Here is an 18,350-nt window from a genome sequence, read left to right as displayed (position 1 = left end):
GAATCCTGTAAGCCTACTTTAACATATAAACATTCCTTTAGAAATTTCCTTTATCTCTATCCCCCAAGATATGAGTTGGCAATCATCCCACAAGCATATGGCCCACCTATATATATCTGAAGGGTCTCATGACTAAGGTTTTATTAGACAGTAACAAATGACCTTTTTCCCAACAATAGCCAGCCCCCTCAAGGCCCTGGAAGCTTTGCTTTCAAAATTCCTGAGACTTACACTCTCCCTAACCCCCTCCCAACTTGAAAGTATACAATGGGCCACTCCTCATGATCCCAGTGCAGCTCTTTCTATCCCCGGGTCCTGTCCCCATGCTTTATTTATTTACTTTTAAAAGATTTTATTTACTTATTCATGAGAGAAAGAGAAGCAGAGACACGGGCAGAGGGAGGAGAAGCAGGATCCATGCAAGAAGGTTTACATGGGACTGGATCTGGGTACTCCAGGATCATGCCCTGAGCCAAAGGCAGATACTCAACTTCTGAGCCATCCAGGCGCCCCTGTCCCCATGCTTTAATAAAATCACCTTTTTTGCACCAAGAATATCTCAAGAACTCTTTCTTGGCTGTCAGCTTCAAATCCTAACATCTTTCCTACATCACATAACACATTCTCACTCCTAACCTAGATGGATCCATGCCATGCCTTATTTATTATCACAAAGCAAAAAGTTTTACCGATCCCACTGTCTGGGATCGGTAAAACTGTATTCCTGCATCTGAACTTTGCACAACATTCAAGATGTGGGCTAGATATTTATTTTCTTCTACTCTCCTGGAGGTAGACAGGAGATTCTCTTTATTTTTTTCCTCTCTCTTTGGGTACAAGAGGGAAGGCTGAGTTGAAATTCCAACTCCTTGTAAACTCACAGATGGTTCCTTTATGCCCAGTTTTGGATTCAATATTCACCATTATTAGGTTAGAAGAGATTCATATCCCACACATAGACATTGTCCTTATATATTAGCTCATGTCCTCTTATGAGTCTATGTTCTGTTTTTGAGACTCTGCTTTAGGTATTAGCTCATATTTCCATGCATAGGCTGTGTTAGGCCACAGCTGCAAAGGCCATAGCAATACCTCCCAGCCCTGGATGCACAGCGCTTTGTTCTGGGATTTTGCCACTCCTTCCATTAGGAAGTGGAGCCTATATCTCCACCCTCTTGAACCTGGGCTGGCCTGTGGCTTGCTTGAACTAAATATAAGGCAGTGGAAGGGACACTGTGGGATTTCAGAGCCTCATCATGGAGACTCTGAAACTTCCATTCTTGTTCTTCTGGATCCCTGAGACCTCCATGTCAAGGAGCCTGGGAGCCTAAATCTCTTGGGAACTATGAAATAAATAGACAACTGAGCCATACTTTAACCAAAGCTACTGAGCACGAGGCCAGGCTAAGCATGTTCACCTTCAATCCAGAGTCTAAAGCTACCCTGGAAAAATACTAACTTGCTATCTGGATCTGACACAAAGGACCAATGATTCTTGGCCCTGTGCTCTGTAAGGCCCCATATTGCTGGCAGTTGAGCAGTGACTCAGTGTTCTAAGAGGGCAGAGAGAAGACTCTGAACCCAATCTTCATATAAACAGTCCACAAGCCCTCCTCAGGGTGGTGAGATGCAGAGCTAGGGCTGGGCTCGCTCCATCTTCCAGGCTGCCTATTGTCATTTTTCTGGATTCTTGCTGTTTGTCAAAGCCATCCTGAAGGTTTTATCCCACCAGAACTCATTTTATAAACACATGTGTGAATAGGCAGGGCTGAGGGGAAGAAAAGTGAGGAAAGAGTAGGCATGGTGGTCAGCCCAGGCTCTGCCCTGCCTGAAACACAGCCTTGACCCTCACATCCTAGGAGAGGCTGTCCTACCCATCTTGGCCCACAGGATCTGGTCTATTCTGTTCTGTGGGCTTGTGCTCAGGGTCACATCCCACTGAAGCCTCATGGTCTACCACCAATGGCTACATAAACATCATCTCGATGCCACTGTGCCATCCTAATGGCACAAATAAAGCACGTCCCAAATGAAAATGACAGAAAAAATGAATACACTGATGCACTGAAAACGTGGGATTGTGGCCGTGTTTTCCTCTCTTGCACAATTGCTGTCCTTGCCTTTACTGTGAAGTTAAACTGCTGATGGGAGTGTTAATTAGCACAACAAATGAGGAAACCTGGGATCCCTGGGTGGCGCAGCGGTTTGGCGCCTGCCTTTGGCCCAGGGCGTGATCCTGGAGACCCCGGATCGAATCCCACATCGGGCTCCCGGTGCATGGAGCCTGCTTCTCCCTCTGCCTGTGTCTCTGCCTCTCTCCCTCTGTGTCTACCATAAATGAATAAATAAAATCTTTAAAAAAAAAATGAGGAAACCTGTTCAGCAGTATCTACTGAGCTAAACATAAGCATCCCTTGTTACCCAGCAATTGGAACCTTGAATTCTCTGCCTCACAGATAAATGTGTATAGATGTTAAAGGAAAAAGGTGCTCAAGAACGGACTTTGGAGAGCAAGAGAAGAAGCAGAGAGACTAATTAGGAGGCTGTTAGATTATTGATCCAGGAGAGTGGTAAAGGCAGTATGGACAAGGGTAGTAACAGTGGAGGTGCAATGAAGTGGTCAGATTCTGGTTGTAGGTTGAAGGCAGAGCTGAGGATTTGCTGATGAAGTTAATGTGGGGGCATGAAAGAAACAGAGTCGAGGAAGACACCAAGGGGTTTGACTTGAGCAATAGAAAGGAAAGAATTACCCTTTACCAAGGAAGGGAAGATGGAAGAAGAGCAGGTTTGGGAGGGAAAAACAAAGCCTTGAAAAAAAAAAAAAGAAAAAAAGAAAAAAGAAAAACAAAGCCTTGAATAGAACCTTCACAAATACAAAAAAAAAAATTTATTTTTAAAAGTAAAACTATAGGGGAAGCCTGGGTGGCTCAGCGGTTGAGCATCTGCCTTTGGCTCAGGGCGTGATCCCGGGGTCCCAGGATCAAGTCCCACATCAGGCTTCCTGCATGAAGCCTGCTTCTCCCTCTGCCTGTCTCAGTCCCTCTCTATGTCTCTCATGAATAAATAAATAAAAATTTAAAAAATAAAATAAAATAAAAGTAAAACTATAAAATCAGTGAAACTAAGTTTCCTTTAAATGTTCCAATATAGGGATGCCTGGGTGGCTCAGCAGTTGGGCGCCTGCCTTCAACTCAGGTCATGATCTTGGGATCCAGGATTGAGTCCCACATCAGGCTCCCTGTGAGGAGCCTGCTTCTCCCTCCGCCTATGTCTCTGCCTCTCTCTCTGTCTGTGTCTCTCATGAATAAATAAATATTTAAAAAAATAAAAATAAATAAATGTTCCAATATATAAGCCATCTATAAACTTAGTAAGAGTTCTACTTAAGGGGAACCTTGGGTGGCTCAGCAGTTGGGCGCCTGCCTTTGGCCCAGGGGGTAATCCTGGAGTCCTGGGATCCAGTCCCACATCAGGCTCCCTGCATGGAGCCTGCTTCTGCCTCTGCCTGTATCTCTGCCCACCCCGCCCCGTGTGTCTCTCATGAATAAATAAATAAAATCTTAATAGAAAAAAAGATTTCTACTTAAAATTCCAACTCCAAACCCTTTATTCGATTACATATTTTAAATTGGAATGTCAGGGGCCACATCATGTTTGAGCCAAGTTGTTGTGAGCATGCAGGAAGGGGTGATCTGCAGCATTATTTCATAAAAAAACCACGATTTACAAAAGACACTGTAGTGTCATAGCCCTAACTAAATGATGAGTTACATGCATACATGTGATTATGATATTAGAGAAGGTAATGTCATACTCAGAGTGGTAATTCAACGTTGTGGTGTTGGTCATAGACTAAAGCACATGCCTCTCATAAAATCATATGATCCCTTGTTTTTCTCTTTTCAACATTTGTGGAGATGACCATATGATGAGCTTCCTTGGGACTCTCATTATAGCAAATTAAGCGATCCCTTAAAATCTAATTCTCCGGGATCCCTGGGTGGCGCAGCGGTTTAGCGCCTGCCTTTGGCCTAGGGCGCGATCCTCGAGACCCGGGATCAAATCCCACGTCGGGCTCCCGGTGCATGGAGCCTGATTCTCCCTCTGCCTATGTCTCTGCCTCTCTCTCTGTGTGTGTGTGACTATCATAAATAAATAAAAATTAAAAAAAAAGAACTTCTTAAAATCTAATTCTCCTTATATTCCCTCATCATAGTGCATCACTCTTTGACTATGCTGCTCCGGATTATGTTGGCTAATATTTGGGGTTTTCTCATTAATGTTGCAAGCAACATCTGCAGCCTGGATGCCAGTACCTCTGCCTGAGAGATGCATGAGTAAGCAGGAAAATGTGTCCACAGAACCTCGCGCAAGGGGCGTCCAGAGACGTAGGGTCCGCTGAGGAACTCAAAAGGATGAGAGGCCCGCAGAAAAGGTGTGCACCAGGCCGACCTCTCAACTCCAAAACTTTGGGACCTTCCCCTCTCCAAACATAGCGGGCTCCGCCCCCGGCCCCTTCCGTCACCAGCAGTCAGTTCCGGGGACCCTAGGCCTCACTCCTCGAATTCCACCCAGCCTCCTCTCTCTAACGTTAGGCCCTCCCCCGCCTTCTTCCCACTAGCGGCCTTGTGGGCAGAGCCTGCGCAGACGTCAGGTACTGCCCATGGCCCTGCTTGCCCTGGCCCTGACCCGGACCCCGCCCCCCGGAAGAATGCACCTCTATAGAGGCCTAGGAATGCAATGATGGAAAGTAATGCCATTTAGTGGTGTTTGGTAAGGACTATAAGTAAATACCTCGGGTAAAATCATACCCGCCGACCTAAAATAGGCCCAACAGGGAATGGGTCACAGCCTCATGTGAGACACATTCTGTAATACGAGAGGATAATAAAAGGGATATAAAGTTCCAGCTGTAGTTTGAGAAAAAGAGAAGTGATTTAAACTCTGGGTACTGATGAACCTCTCAAGCAGGAGGAAAATGAGACACTGCAACTGGGGCCCCTCTGGACTGGACACCAAGAACAGAGCTGCTGATGCCCAGTCATCTCATATATTTACAGACAGAACATACTGCCACAGGCTTGCTCTCCTTTCCCTTGGGACGTTTTACCACAGTAATGATAAAGCTATTCGTTGGGATATTTTGGTAAAGATTTAAGTAATCTCTACAACCCAATGTGGGGCTCAAATTCAACCCTGAAATCAGCCAAGCACCCCTGCTGAGATGTTTAAACCATTGAATGCTGTGGGGGAGACATGTAATTTTAGTTAACTGGAAATTTTAAACAAGCACTGGAAACTGTATTGATATGTTTATGGAACAAACTTTCAAAAAACATCTTCTACCCACCTAACTAATTTAGTTCTGCTGTTACTAAGCCTTTATTAGACCTAGTGGAATGTTGTAATGAAAGATGCCTCAGATATAAGGGACCAAGATTCTAATGCTGACATCACTGGTGAATTACTGAGGACTTGCTGCTTCTAGTTTTGATCCTACTGATTTCTGGACTGATCTGTATAATCATGCTGGTCATTGTACCTCTGCCTTACCCTTGGGAGGACCAGGAAAATCCCCCATCACTTCCCCAATCCCCAAATATGTGTCTGTGGCCTGTAGAAAGTGCTAAAAGGACCACTTTTCCTAGGGAGCTATTGGATTGTTTAATAACTTCAGGTGAGTACTTTTGTAAACAAAGGGTAGAGCTTTACAAAGAGAGGGAACTTTTTAATCCCGACTCTCAGAGACCTCATTCCCTTGCCACACCCTGCTGTTAATGTGTCAGATTCTATAGTTCAGAGCTCTTCCCCAGTTCAGGTGATGATGCACATGGTAGAGCTATAGCTTCTGTGATCATCCTGGTGTTAATTGTGAATAAGAAAAAACTACAAATGAGATTTTCTAAAGCAAATAGATTTTATTAGAACACAAGTATTTTACAAAATGTAAGAAACTTGAGCAACAGACCCATTTTATTTTTTTTATTTTTTAAAGACTTTATTTATTCATGAGAGACACACACAGAGAGGCAGAGACACAGGCAGAGGGAGGAGAAGCAGGCTCCATGCAGGGAGCCTGATGTGGGACTCCATCTGGGGAATCCAGGATCACGTCCTGAGCCAAAGGCAAACGCTCAACAGCTGAGCCACCCAGGGGTCCCCACAAACTCATTTTAAAGACAGAAATGAAGATATAGCTCAGGGGAACTCAACAGTATATCTTCTAAATTATATTCTTTGCAGTGAAAGAATACTAATGAGCCTTTTGAGGGAATTATCCCTTCTTTTTTTTAAAAAGTTTGTTTTAAAGATTTTATTTATTCATGAGAGACACAGAGAGGCAGAGACACAGGCAGAGGGAGAAGCAGGCTCCATGCAGGGAGCCCGATGCGGAACTCGATCCCCGGTCTCCAGGATCACGCCCTGGGCAGCCTCAGCCAGCGCTAAACCACTGGGCCACCAGGGCTGCCCTTTCAAAAGGTTTTTTAAAGTAATCTCTACACCCAATGTGGGGCTTGAACTTAATAACCCTGAGATCAAGAGTCACATGTTCTACCGACTGAGCCAGACAGGCACCCCCAAGTTATCCTCATTATTGGGGCCTAGTCCCAAACTCTAAATATAACAAAAGTATCACTGGCTCAACTATGATAGGCTGAAAAGTATAAAACCACATAGATATGGTTAGGGAACTCAGACTGGGGAACAGGCTCAAAGAAAAGTACCTACTGGTGAGACCAAATGGCCAGAGACTATGGCCCTCCACCCTGTAGAATACAAATACAGTACACATACACATTTTTACATGTTCTCATATACAAAATATTTTGAAAGATTTCTTGCATAAGCACAAAATCACAATTTTAAACAATGAAAACAACCCCCAATCCACGCCAATCCCAAAATCACATTAACCCAAAGTCCAATTTCTGGTTATATGACAAATAGCTGTTGTCACAGGGCCACTCCTTGAGTCCAAGTCCTCCAGGTGAAGTTCATGGCTTCAGTAGAACGGCTATAATTCAGTGACATTTAAAATCCTATGGACTAAAGGTTACCCTTATACATAGCCAGGGCAAATGCCACATGGAAATGGAACAATCAAGGCAAAACAATAATAAAGAAGCAGTATTTTCCCATTTCCCTGCACAGAAACTTCCTTCCCTTTCAGTTTACAAATCTAATAACATTTGAAGGGAGCACTCATCTGTAATCATGGGAGGGGTTTTATTTTATTTTATTGTAAGTGTGTCAGCACCCCCACTGGTACCACCTGTAGTCTTTGAGCAGAGAGCAGAGTGGCGTCTATGACAGTCCTTTAGCATTCTGTAAAGCTGCTGTCTGATGGGGGAAATCGAGGCAATCAGTGAATCTCCTCATGAGTAACTGAATACAGCCCACTGCTGTTCTTTTCTGAAACTGATAAGAAGCAGTACAGTAGGGTCTGTATAGGAATAAGAAAAGACAAGGGAAGCTCAGAAGCCCCACCCGAATCTCAAATGCTGCAGGCTGCCATCTAATCCATAGACCGCACTCCTGAGACAGCACAATGGACAGAGGGGGGTAAACTCAAATCCAGAGGGGCCCAGAGGCCATTGCTTAAGCTTTCTAAGGGTATACACGTTTTCAATGCCATTCCCACCCGGTTGAGAGGCCTGCACACTAACTATCCCTAACACAGGCCCCGAGTTCTCCCCTCCTAACAAGTATTCTGTCAGGTCCTCTGTTTCACGAGGTAGGCAAATGACCCCTCCGGCCCACCAGTACACTTCAGAAAGGGAAGTTATGAGCTGCTGGGAAGTACAGCTCAAATTGCCAATGGACCCCTGAGGGCAGCCTATCTAGTCAAACCGTCTCCAAATGAGGTTTGTAGTTCCAATCCTCATTGCAGTGGGCTCTGTGGGTCACAGAGAGCTCTTCCAAACAAAGGCAAGGCTAAGAGCATAAGCATAAGCAGGAGAAAGGACAAACAGTTGCTCACACTCATTAACCATCTCTCAGGTGGTGCTTCTGGCACAAGATGCTCTAGAGGGAGTTCTCTGCACGGGCCTAACTTTGGCCAGTACTCAGGACTCACCAGTCCGGGGGGGGGGGGGGGGCACACAAATACCCAGGGGACCTGGTATCTCCTGGTAGCATGTTGTAAAGGCAAATAAAATAAGAATTAAAGTTAAATTATCCCCGTCAAAAGGAGGGAGAGGACCTCCTTATTCATAAAACTTGTAAATCTGAGTTCCCTGTCTCTTTGCATGGTGCATGGTAGGCAAACCTTTTTAAAAAGTTAGATAAGCCTCTTGCCAATTTTGCAACTCAGAAACTTCCCCAAGGGCCCTGCAGGGCCTAAGAACTAGGTAAAGGGGGTGGGACAATTTAGGCAGCTGAAGCCCGAGAACTCAGTTACCCCCTTGAGAAAAACAGAAAGGGGAATGAACACCACAAGGTAGTGCCCAAGAGGCAACAAAGAATGTCTCTGGACAACAACATCACTGTAAGCAACAGAAGCTCCTCCTCAGAAGGAGGCCTCAGATTATTGTGACATGCAATAAGATAGCAGGTGAGGGGCTGCAGATGCCTTTGTTCATAGGCCTACGGTAACACAGAATTAAAATGAGACAGCAGAACCCACACCAGTAAGCAAAACCATCACTTGGAAAGTGGAGAATAATCCTCTGTCATTCTAATGAACGTCTCAACTATACAAGACAGTCATAGTTTCTCATAGTGTATCCATCAGTGGTCTCCTGTCCCCCAGCTATGCTGACCCAAAGGGAGTATGGGAGAATAGAGAAATGCAGGAGACACACTCCTGAATCTACAGTGCCCACCACAACTTCCACACCAAGTCCCTTGTCCCCCACCACTGTAAAGTTTCCTTACCCTCTTAGAGAGCACTCATAGCCCTGCTGGACCCCATATTTCACTGATCAAGTGACCAAGAAGCTGCAATGGGGAAACTAGAGTACCCCCAACTCAAATTCCAACTCCCCCTTCTGCTTTCACCCCTTTGGTATTTGGTAGCCTCAGTACAACACACAGATGCATGAATCCTTTACTGTTGTGCTTACAGCACTTTGTTTCCTTGACTGGAAACAAAATCCCCTTAAAGCAGTGTCTCCAGTATCATGTCCAGTCCACTGACAGAAACCATGCGCTCTTCTTGTCTTCCCACCAATGTGCAGAGTTTAGTCAGCAGAAGAGTGTAGGAAGTTAACAAGAAAATGCTTGGACAAAATTCCAACCACATTCCCATATGCAAAATCAGGATTCCTATTGATCCCAAATATGCCATTGCTCTGCATAGTAGACCTCATTTGTTCAGCACCTTTGTGTCAGAGCACAGAAGCCTAACAACTGCCCATAGACAATGTTTTCCCTGTGACCCAATATTTCCCAAGCCCCAGATGCTGCCATTGCCAGTATGCACTTCCTGTAGGAGTTTAACAAGGCATTTGAGCCATGGGCATGTCGAGGGAAGAAGTGTCTGGCCTGTGTATTAGAAAAACATACCAGCAACATCAGTTCACCTTCATTAGTCTCTCCCTGGCAACACAGGTCACTATCAATTTGAAATACTGAGCAGTCAAATCAACCACACACAATTAGTCACCAGAAACAACAGCAGTTGCCTCTAAAAAGACTCCCTCAGAGTACTGTTCTAGAAGACAGTATGGGGGAAGGGCCACCATTCCTTGAGCCACTTTTCAAAGGCTAAAGCAATGCACATAATGAGGGAGAAACAACAAAGCCTTCCTCAGCAGAGTCCAAAATTCTCAGGGAAGGTGGAAAAATAAGGAAATTCTATCATAAAAATTCTATCTTTGCCAGAGGGTCATATGTTCTCATGTGACATTCAACAATGTGCACTGTTGTCTTCTGTCCTTCAGCTATGCCAATCCCAAGTAGTGCCAGGGATGGGGAAGTGGGCAGAAGACACTGTTGAACACAAAGTCCAATACACCTTTCACACTGGGGACCCATATCCCCCTGTCCTCTGAGAGCAGCTCTACAGAGGGAGGGCCTCTCTCTTCCCAGCCCTCTCCCCATCTCTAGGTTTTAGGCACCCGAAGGAAGGAGCACATCTAGTCAGTCATTCCAGCTCTCCTGATCAGAGAGTCCCTTCCCCTTTTTGAGCCCCTAACCCCTACAGTTCTTCTCCTTAAAAGAACAGACAATCAGAAGTGGCTGGAGCACCAACCATGAAAACCATTTAGTTAAAAATGTGTTTACCCACATAAATCAGTAGAGCCACTATGGAAAACAGTATGGTGGCTGCTCACACAATTAAAAATAGAACTACCATATGATCCAGCAATCCCAGATCTGGATATTTATATAAAGGAAATGAAGCCACTATCCCAAAGAGATATCTACATCCCAGAGTTCATTGCAGCATTATTCACAATAGTTAGGACATGGAAGCAACCTAAGCATCCATCAACAAGATAAATGGATAACAAAAATGTGGTGCATTTATACAATAAAATATTATGGAGCCATCAAAAAGATTGCATGTAACAGGGAACCAATGTAACAATGAATATACTCCATTTCAAAGGTTGTTCCTTAAAGTGTTCAATATTCATCCTCTTTCCATCACCCACATAAACCAGAGGAATGAAAAAAACACTTAAGGCAAACACAAATTTGACATGGAATACTTTACACTAAGAATTTACAGCACATTAACATTCCTGCTGCTAAATAGACATCTACTGAGTACAGGCCTCATGAGGCAAATAATATGGGCTCCTGGGAAAGAACCACCAAGTTAGATCCTCCCTTAAATTCTGAGAAGGGTCATTTTCTCTTTCTCTGAGGGTCCTGGTTTTGAGAATGCAACCAATTAGAGTTACTCTCTTGGAATCCTTAACATGTGACTTATTTTTAACTTATTTTGACTTATTTTAAGTCAATAAGCCAAGAGTAATTCATATTTGTATTTAACACTCTCGCACTCAACTGTCAAAAGTCTTCACCTGACTTTCAACAAATGAACCACTGCCCAGAAAGAAGTAATTTTATACAGGGAAGGAAAAAGATAACTTTTTGGCACTGCCAGTTAACAAGCACCCTGTAGCCCCAACTTGATGCTGAGCCACATCAGCTTCAATGTAAGATGTCCACGTGAGCCAGAAAAGACAGCAGCTCAGAGCAAGGTAAAGTCTGTGTTGCCCAGCAACCTCCTGGCATCATAGCAGAATTAAAGAGGTTGATTTCCAAAGAGATGCTCAATACTCTCTGAGGATACTTGCTGGCCCTGTGAAAGGAAACAAACACTTAACTGAAACTATGGAAAAAAATCTAAGAAATGAAGTGGAAGTGGGGTCTGGACAGGTAGGGAGAGGGAGAGGAGCTAAACCAAGCTATAATGTTCTGCTCCAATATATGGATTCTGAAAATGTATTCTAATTCCTTTGGTACCTCCTGTGTGCTGAACGCTTACTAACGATTATCACTCTTGATCTTCACAACATCCCTGATAGCAAGGTGTGACTTCCATTGTGCAAATGTGGAAGCTGAGGCTCAAAGATAAGAGCAAGAAAGAGCCAAGGGTCTTTCAGACTCAGATACTAGAAATTTATTGTGAATGAAACACAATGGGTGGTCTCAGCAACATCTACAAAGCAAATGAGCAACATCTGCAAGCCTCCTCCACCCCAAAATAGCTAACAGGGTATGGAAGGGCAAATACTTAAAGAAGTATTAACCTACATATTACCTACCACTGAGTTAATAAGTAGTGCCTAGAAACTGATCCTGCCACTGTTTAAAGTTCCTATCTAGAGACTCATAGAAGGCATATCAACAACATCTTAAACAATGATACAATCGAGAGGAGACAGGTGCTATTCTCCACTCAACACCTGTGGCCTCAACACAACAACATAAGTTTGTACTTACCTGCATGGCTACTCTGGATTACTAGGTCTAGGTGCTCTCCTCGCATTACAGGCCTATAGGCTGACCAGATTGCATCACAGATCCTAAAGGAAGTGGTGATTGTACAAATCTACAAAGAGACTTACCTGTGGGAGGCCAGCTTAGCACCACTGCAGGAAAATTAGGTAACTTTGAAACTCATAAGATGAGTGGATGGGGCAAACTTCCACTTTCCCTTATCCAGAGGAATTTCTGAAAGTGGTTGGTGGGGCCAGAGTACCCAATCATGCAGCCTGTGTGAAGTAGGCCAAAAGAGTGAAAGATAATGTAAGAGAGGAACTGCATGAATCAAACCACAAGATAAGACTGCTGCTTTAGAGGCCTGATTTTCCCCTCAAAATGAACCATAGTTCATCCTGCTTTAATCAAACATCATAGGGGAATTACTCAGTATTATATTGAGAAGTATCATCAGTTATTTGCTAGAAGGGGGAGGGTCTCAAAATTCCATTTTTTCTATCTGTGGTTTGATTCAGTAACAAGGACAGATAAAGTAAAACCCAAATACCAGCAATGAATCTTTCACATGTCTAAAGGTAATCAAGGTACATTTAGAGATCTATAGTGTTCCACCAATATGAGTCATTAAATCATTTCTACAGGAGATAATATGCATAATTCAAGTCAGTATCAAGAACTGACCAGCAAAAAGGCTAATAAGGCAAACTCAACTATCACACATTATCAAAAGGAAGTAACTTTCTTACTTAATACCAAGTATCAGGTTACTCTTAGTGATTAGGGTTTTGAGCAAAGCAACAGCTTTCCTTTAATTCTCCCCTTGAATACACATTAGGTGTCACACATAAATAGACTGGCACTGACTATTTCTTAAGCCAATATGCTAGCACTAGAGGCATTAAGGCACAGTCAGCTCTTGTGGCTGAAGAGGCAGGGACCTCTGTGTTTGGGGTGGGGTAGGAGGAAAGGAGACTAGCAAATCCAGTCTAGCCCAGGACCTCAAACAAGGAGGATTGGAGTTGTCCTGGGCCAAACTGTTCAGGACATAAACCAGTGTGTCCTTATTTGTAAACAGAAATTACATAAGTAATTTTTTTTCCTATGGGAGAACACCTGGGAAGGAGCACATAAGCCATCATTTAAAGAAATAACAATATGTCACATGCACAATTACAGTTCTTTTTTTTCCCACAATTACAGTTCTAAAATAATTTTCAAAAGTGTGCAGGATGACCAGCAAGGGCCATTCCCTTCTAGAGAACAGAGAGCACTCATTCTGGGGATGAATTTCCTTCTTAGTAAATGAAAATGCTCCACGATTTTCAAAGGAAATGCACTAAAGAACACTACTGAACCTCATAAAGTTGATAATCAACGTCAATTATTGTGAGAAATAGAACCCCAGAAGGAACTCAACGACCTCTGGCAACGGCCGGTGACAGGCACTTCCCGGAATTCAATGGCCGGTGACAGGCACTTCCGGGAATTCACTGTCGTAAAACAACAACCGCCCAGAGAGTCAATGTCTGTTAAGTTTTTACATTTAAAACAAAAACTTTATCTTAAGTACAACTATGAAATAAAAGACACAGGACTCGGTTTTTTTCACACATTTTAATGGCAAAATAAAATGAAACATTTTAATGGTAAAATGAAAAGTTGGGCTACCGGACCGCCGGCAGCCAGTAACTGTCGTAAAGCAAGAAGCACAAAATTAAAACACTTTTTCTCATTTGTAAGTGAAAAAGTTTTAACACAAAGCTTATGAACCAACATTTAATAGAATAAAGTGATACCAGACACAATTCTTCTGTAAAACACAATCCCAAACTCTACTAACGGCAGGCATCAGATGGTTAAAAGCATTTATTGTCATAAAACGTCAAAGACTTAACCAACTGATTACAATTACTGCACTGTAACTTTAAAGTATCTCAAAACGTTTATTAATATTGTTTAAGATTTTATTTTTAAGTAATCTGTATACCTAATGTGAGGCCCCAACTCCCAACCCGGAAATCAAGAGTTGCAGGCTCTACCCACTGAGCAAGCCAGCCCCCGCACCCGCACCCGCCCCCCGCCAAAACGTTTATTTTTCAGAGAATTTATCAATATAGAACAAGACCAGAATTTAACAAAATAAATTATGTCAAACATTAAAGTTTATATTATAAACTTAAGGCACTCAATCAGACGTTAAATTACTCCCCTGTAAATTGAAATTTACACCAAACCATTTAAAGGAAATATATGAGAAACACTGGGATCAAAATCCAATTGAATGCATTAAGATGAACATGTAAACTTAAACGCCAACACAGTGCTCAGCGTTAGCTAACAAGAGCGGCTAAGGGACATTCAGAGTGTAAAACTTTTAAAGTCCAGCTGGACAGTTTATTTCCAAAAATGCACACTGAGAATACTTTCATTTGGAGAATATTTCTGAAACACAGCCAAAATAGAAATTAAATAAACTCAAATACTGCAACGTTGCGAATCATAGGGGGGAAAAAACCCACCGCTGTTATATTATAAAATAAAATAAGAACCAGGACCCAGGCAGGCATGATTCCCATCAGGGATTTAAAGCAACAAGGTCTTGCCAACCAGACTGCTTTTTTTCTTATTCGAAACTTGTAAATAACATGACACTTTTTTTTTTTAATGGAAAACACACGAAAAAGCTTCTGGACAACCCTCGGCTGAATACCATGATATTAAATACACAATTACATAAAAATGCAATGTTCAATGATGCCTGAAGAAAATTCCCATTGGTCAGTGAACAATCCCTGAGCCACCCTTGTGGATGTTTACTCATTTCACATTATCAGGATTGTTTCCCCTTTTAAGGCAACATATGAAGAAGACCATTCCAATTTTGAAGCAAATGATATTAAACAGTCATGTTGTTAAATGAAAAACAAAACTGTGCTTTTTTTTCAACCGTGCTTTTCAAAGGCAAGCATCAGCCATCCGAATCACACACATGCTCCTTAGTGCCTTACTTTCCCTTTTTTTCAGATCGGAAGTAACAAATTCTGTCACTAAGATACTTCATTAAAATGGCTAAGACCAAGATTTCAACAATTCCCGGTGACAATATCTATCCCACAACACTGGATAATCAAAAGCAAAATCAGCTCCCTGGCGGCCAGCATGTTGTTAGGTAAATGGTAACATTTCGACCGGAGGCCGCTAATGGGCCTTCTCTTGTCAATTGAGAAGCCCAAAAGACACATCTGTCAAAGTATATTAGGACCCACCATCTACCCGCTTCTCTCAAAATCACACACACAAACAGCCAAGTATGAAATAAAGTAAATTAAACTTACATTTTTTGAGATCGGAGAAAAAGCAACCGCCATTTTCCGTCAGCACTGACTGGAACGGTCTACGGAAGCTGCACTGTACAATCCAGATTTGAACGCACTTGGTCACGTGACAGAGCTGTTTTAACCCCCTTTCCATGGCCCCGCCCTCAAACGTCACCATTGGAGAGCCTGCAATGATTGACAGCAGCCTGTCCACTCTCCTCAGGTCTATGAGTAGAAACCGCCATATCTCCAGGTCCAGCTAAATTACTCCAATCTTTGCTCATATTAGTGTCTTTCTACATCTCTGTCCAGCCCTCAATGCCTAACTCCTGCATTTAGTCTTATGCACATGCCTTTTCCTTTAGTTCTAGACATCTCAGACTTTGGAAATCTCCCTAACAGATTTTATTCCAGTCTATCTCAATTGCACCCTCCTCCAGGAAGCCTTCCATGCTTTACTCTTCCCATCCCTAGAGGTCAATGTGAGTTCTTCTTTTCTATTAGATATGGACATGAAGAAACATCAGAGCAGAGAGGCAGGGACATCATGTGGGCTTTGGGATTAGACAGTACCAGGCTGGGCACAGTGTGAAGGACCCAAGGTTTGCACCTGGAATTTTGGCAAAGTCAGTGAAGGCTGCAGAAATCCGGAGAAAGTCAAGGGAAAACTGACAACAAGGTAACTCACAGGAGCCTCCTACGATTCATCCCAGCAATAAATTCAAACTCCCAACCACCCTTTTCAGGATTTTCATATCCTTTCTGCCCTTTCCCTCTGTGAAAATCATGCCATCTCTTTTTATTTATTTATTTATTTTTATTGGAGTTCAATTTGCCAACATATAGCATAACACCCAGTGCTCATCCCACCAAGCTCCCCCCTCAGTGCCCATCACCCAGTCACCTCAACCCCCTGCCCACCTCCCCTTCCACTACCCCTTGTTCATTTCCCAGAGTTAGGTGTCTCTCATGTTCTGTCACCCTCACTGATACTTTCACTCATTTTCTCTCCTTTCCCTTTATTCCCTTTCACTAATTTTTATATTCTCCAAATGAATGAGACCATATAATATTTGTTCTTCTCCGATTGACTTATTTCACTCAGCATAATACCCTCCAGGTCCATCCACGTTGAAGCAAATGGTGGGTGTTTGTCATTTCTAATGGCTGAGTAATATTCCATTGTATATATACCACATCTTCTTTATCCATTCATCTTTCGATGGACACCGAGGCTCCTTCCACAGTTTTTGCCATCTCTTTAGGGCCAAGACATAACTCAGTTCTCTGATTCCTTCCCTGATTTTATGTTCCCTCCCCCAATCGCAAGAAAAATTATATCTTCTGCTGCTATAGGATGAACCATAAAGGGACTTCCTATCTTTGCTGCAAAGGCCACTAAATTTCACAATTATTGAAAGTGAGATTGAAAGTCCACTTCTTTTCGGGAGGCTATCTGCTGAGTAATTTTTGCAGCTCTTCTCAATTTATAAGCTGTACAAGCTAAGGGGTGCAGCTCCTCTGGGCTTGACTACCTTGAATGTTCAACTCCCTATACTTTATCATGGCAGGTGGACACCATAGCCACTGGGTCACATTAGCTGGACTTCACACTCACCGTGCACGCTGGCCCTGGGAAGGACACTCTCTTGCTAGCACTATCCTTCCCGTATTCATCAGGGGCTGGGGATAGTTGTGATGCTTCACTGTATGAACAATGGTTATGCAGTGGTTGGTGTTATGCATGTTATGCAATGTTTGGTGATGTCACCTTACTCGCTATGACGATTAATTATCTGTGTCACCTTGACTGGTCATGGGATGCCCAGATTCAGTGTTATTTCTGGTTGGACCTGTGAGGGTGTTTCTGAATGAGATTTGCATTTGAATGGGTGACTTAGTAAAGTACATTATCTTCCCCAGTGTAGGTGAGCATTATCCAATCCAACGAGGCCCTGAATGTAACACAAGGAGGAGGAAGGAAAGAGTGTCCTCTTTTCTCCTTCCTCACTACTTGAGACGGAACATCTCATCTCATCTTCTCTTTTTTTAAGATTTTATTTATTTATTCATGAGAGACACACACAGAGAGGCAGAGACACAGGCAGAGGGATAAGCAGGCTCCATGCAGGAAGCCTGATGTGGGACTCGATCCCAAGACTTCAGGATCATGCCCTGGGCCGAAGGCAGGCACCAAATCGCTGAGCCACCCAGGGATCCCCTTCTTCTGCTCTTAGACTGGGGTTCATATCCTGTCTCCCCTAGTTCTTAGGCCTTCAAATTCAGACTGAATTACACCACTGGCTTTCCTGGGTTTCCAGCTGGCAGAGAGGACTGTGGGACTTTTTTGGCCTCCATGATTGTGTGAACCAAATTCCTCATAATAAATTTTCTGTTACATTTATCTCCCTCAATCTAGGCCTAGATATATATCGCTTATTGGTTCTGTGTATCTGGATAACGCAAATGGACTTGGAGTATCTCAGCTAGCTGCAGCTGTTAAGAGATGGCTTCAGAGGCTGCAAATAGAACTCTGGAGAAACAGCAAAACCCAATAAAGTAAAATGAGTTCCAAACTACAGGTGAGGAAACTAAGACAGCAGAAGCAGACAGCCTGATAGTTGACAGTGCTAAGGACACAGCCATTGGCCCAGATGGGTTTCTTATCCACTAGTCTGGCCACTCGTTTACAAACTCAGGGAAGGTTTATGGTTGAACTCTTCCAGGGCTGGGGTTGGGAGTAAGGATTTTGCAAAGATCTAGAGGGCAGAAGAGTTGTTGCCTGCTTTGTCCAGCAACCAGTGGAGGGATGGATTTGGGAACTTAATCCACAGGGGAAGAGAAGAGAAGAGAGACAAGAGCTGTTGATGTGAATCCTGTCCCAGGATCTGACAACCCTTTCAACATCTGTCACAGAACCCTCTGACTGGTTCTGTGGGTGGACACATGCTGGACCCTTTCAATGCCTGGCATGTGATGACCAACACCACACAGGTCCTCTTTCTAAAATCACCTTTGTGTCACCAATCACTGTATCACCAATCATTCCTGTCCCATTCACACTTTATCTCAGGCCAATGGCTGGGCTTTCTACCTGTCTGGGAAGCACTACCAATCACTACTTATTGACTA

General features: G+C 43.3%; 1 long non-coding RNA gene across 1 annotated transcript; it reads right to left on the bottom strand.

The window, feature by feature from the left end:
- Positions 1 to 5,897: 5,897 nt before the first annotated feature.
- LOC140627228 (uncharacterized) lies at positions 5,898 to 15,388 on the bottom strand. The gene is made up of 3 exons (XR_012026075.1): positions 15,237 to 15,388; positions 12,027 to 12,173; positions 5,898 to 11,257 (listed from the first exon to the last, which is right to left on the bottom strand). It is a non-coding gene; the product is annotated as an uncharacterized lncRNA (long non-coding RNA).
- Between the last annotated feature and the right edge of the window lie 2,962 nt (positions 15,389 to 18,350).

This window comes from Canis lupus, chromosome X (genome assembly GCF_048164855.1).
Source record: "Canis lupus baileyi chromosome X, mCanLup2.hap1, whole genome shotgun sequence".
Taxonomy (NCBI): Eukaryota; Metazoa; Chordata; class Mammalia; order Carnivora; family Canidae; genus Canis; species Canis lupus.
This window is presented reverse-complemented; position numbering and strand designations above follow the sequence as displayed.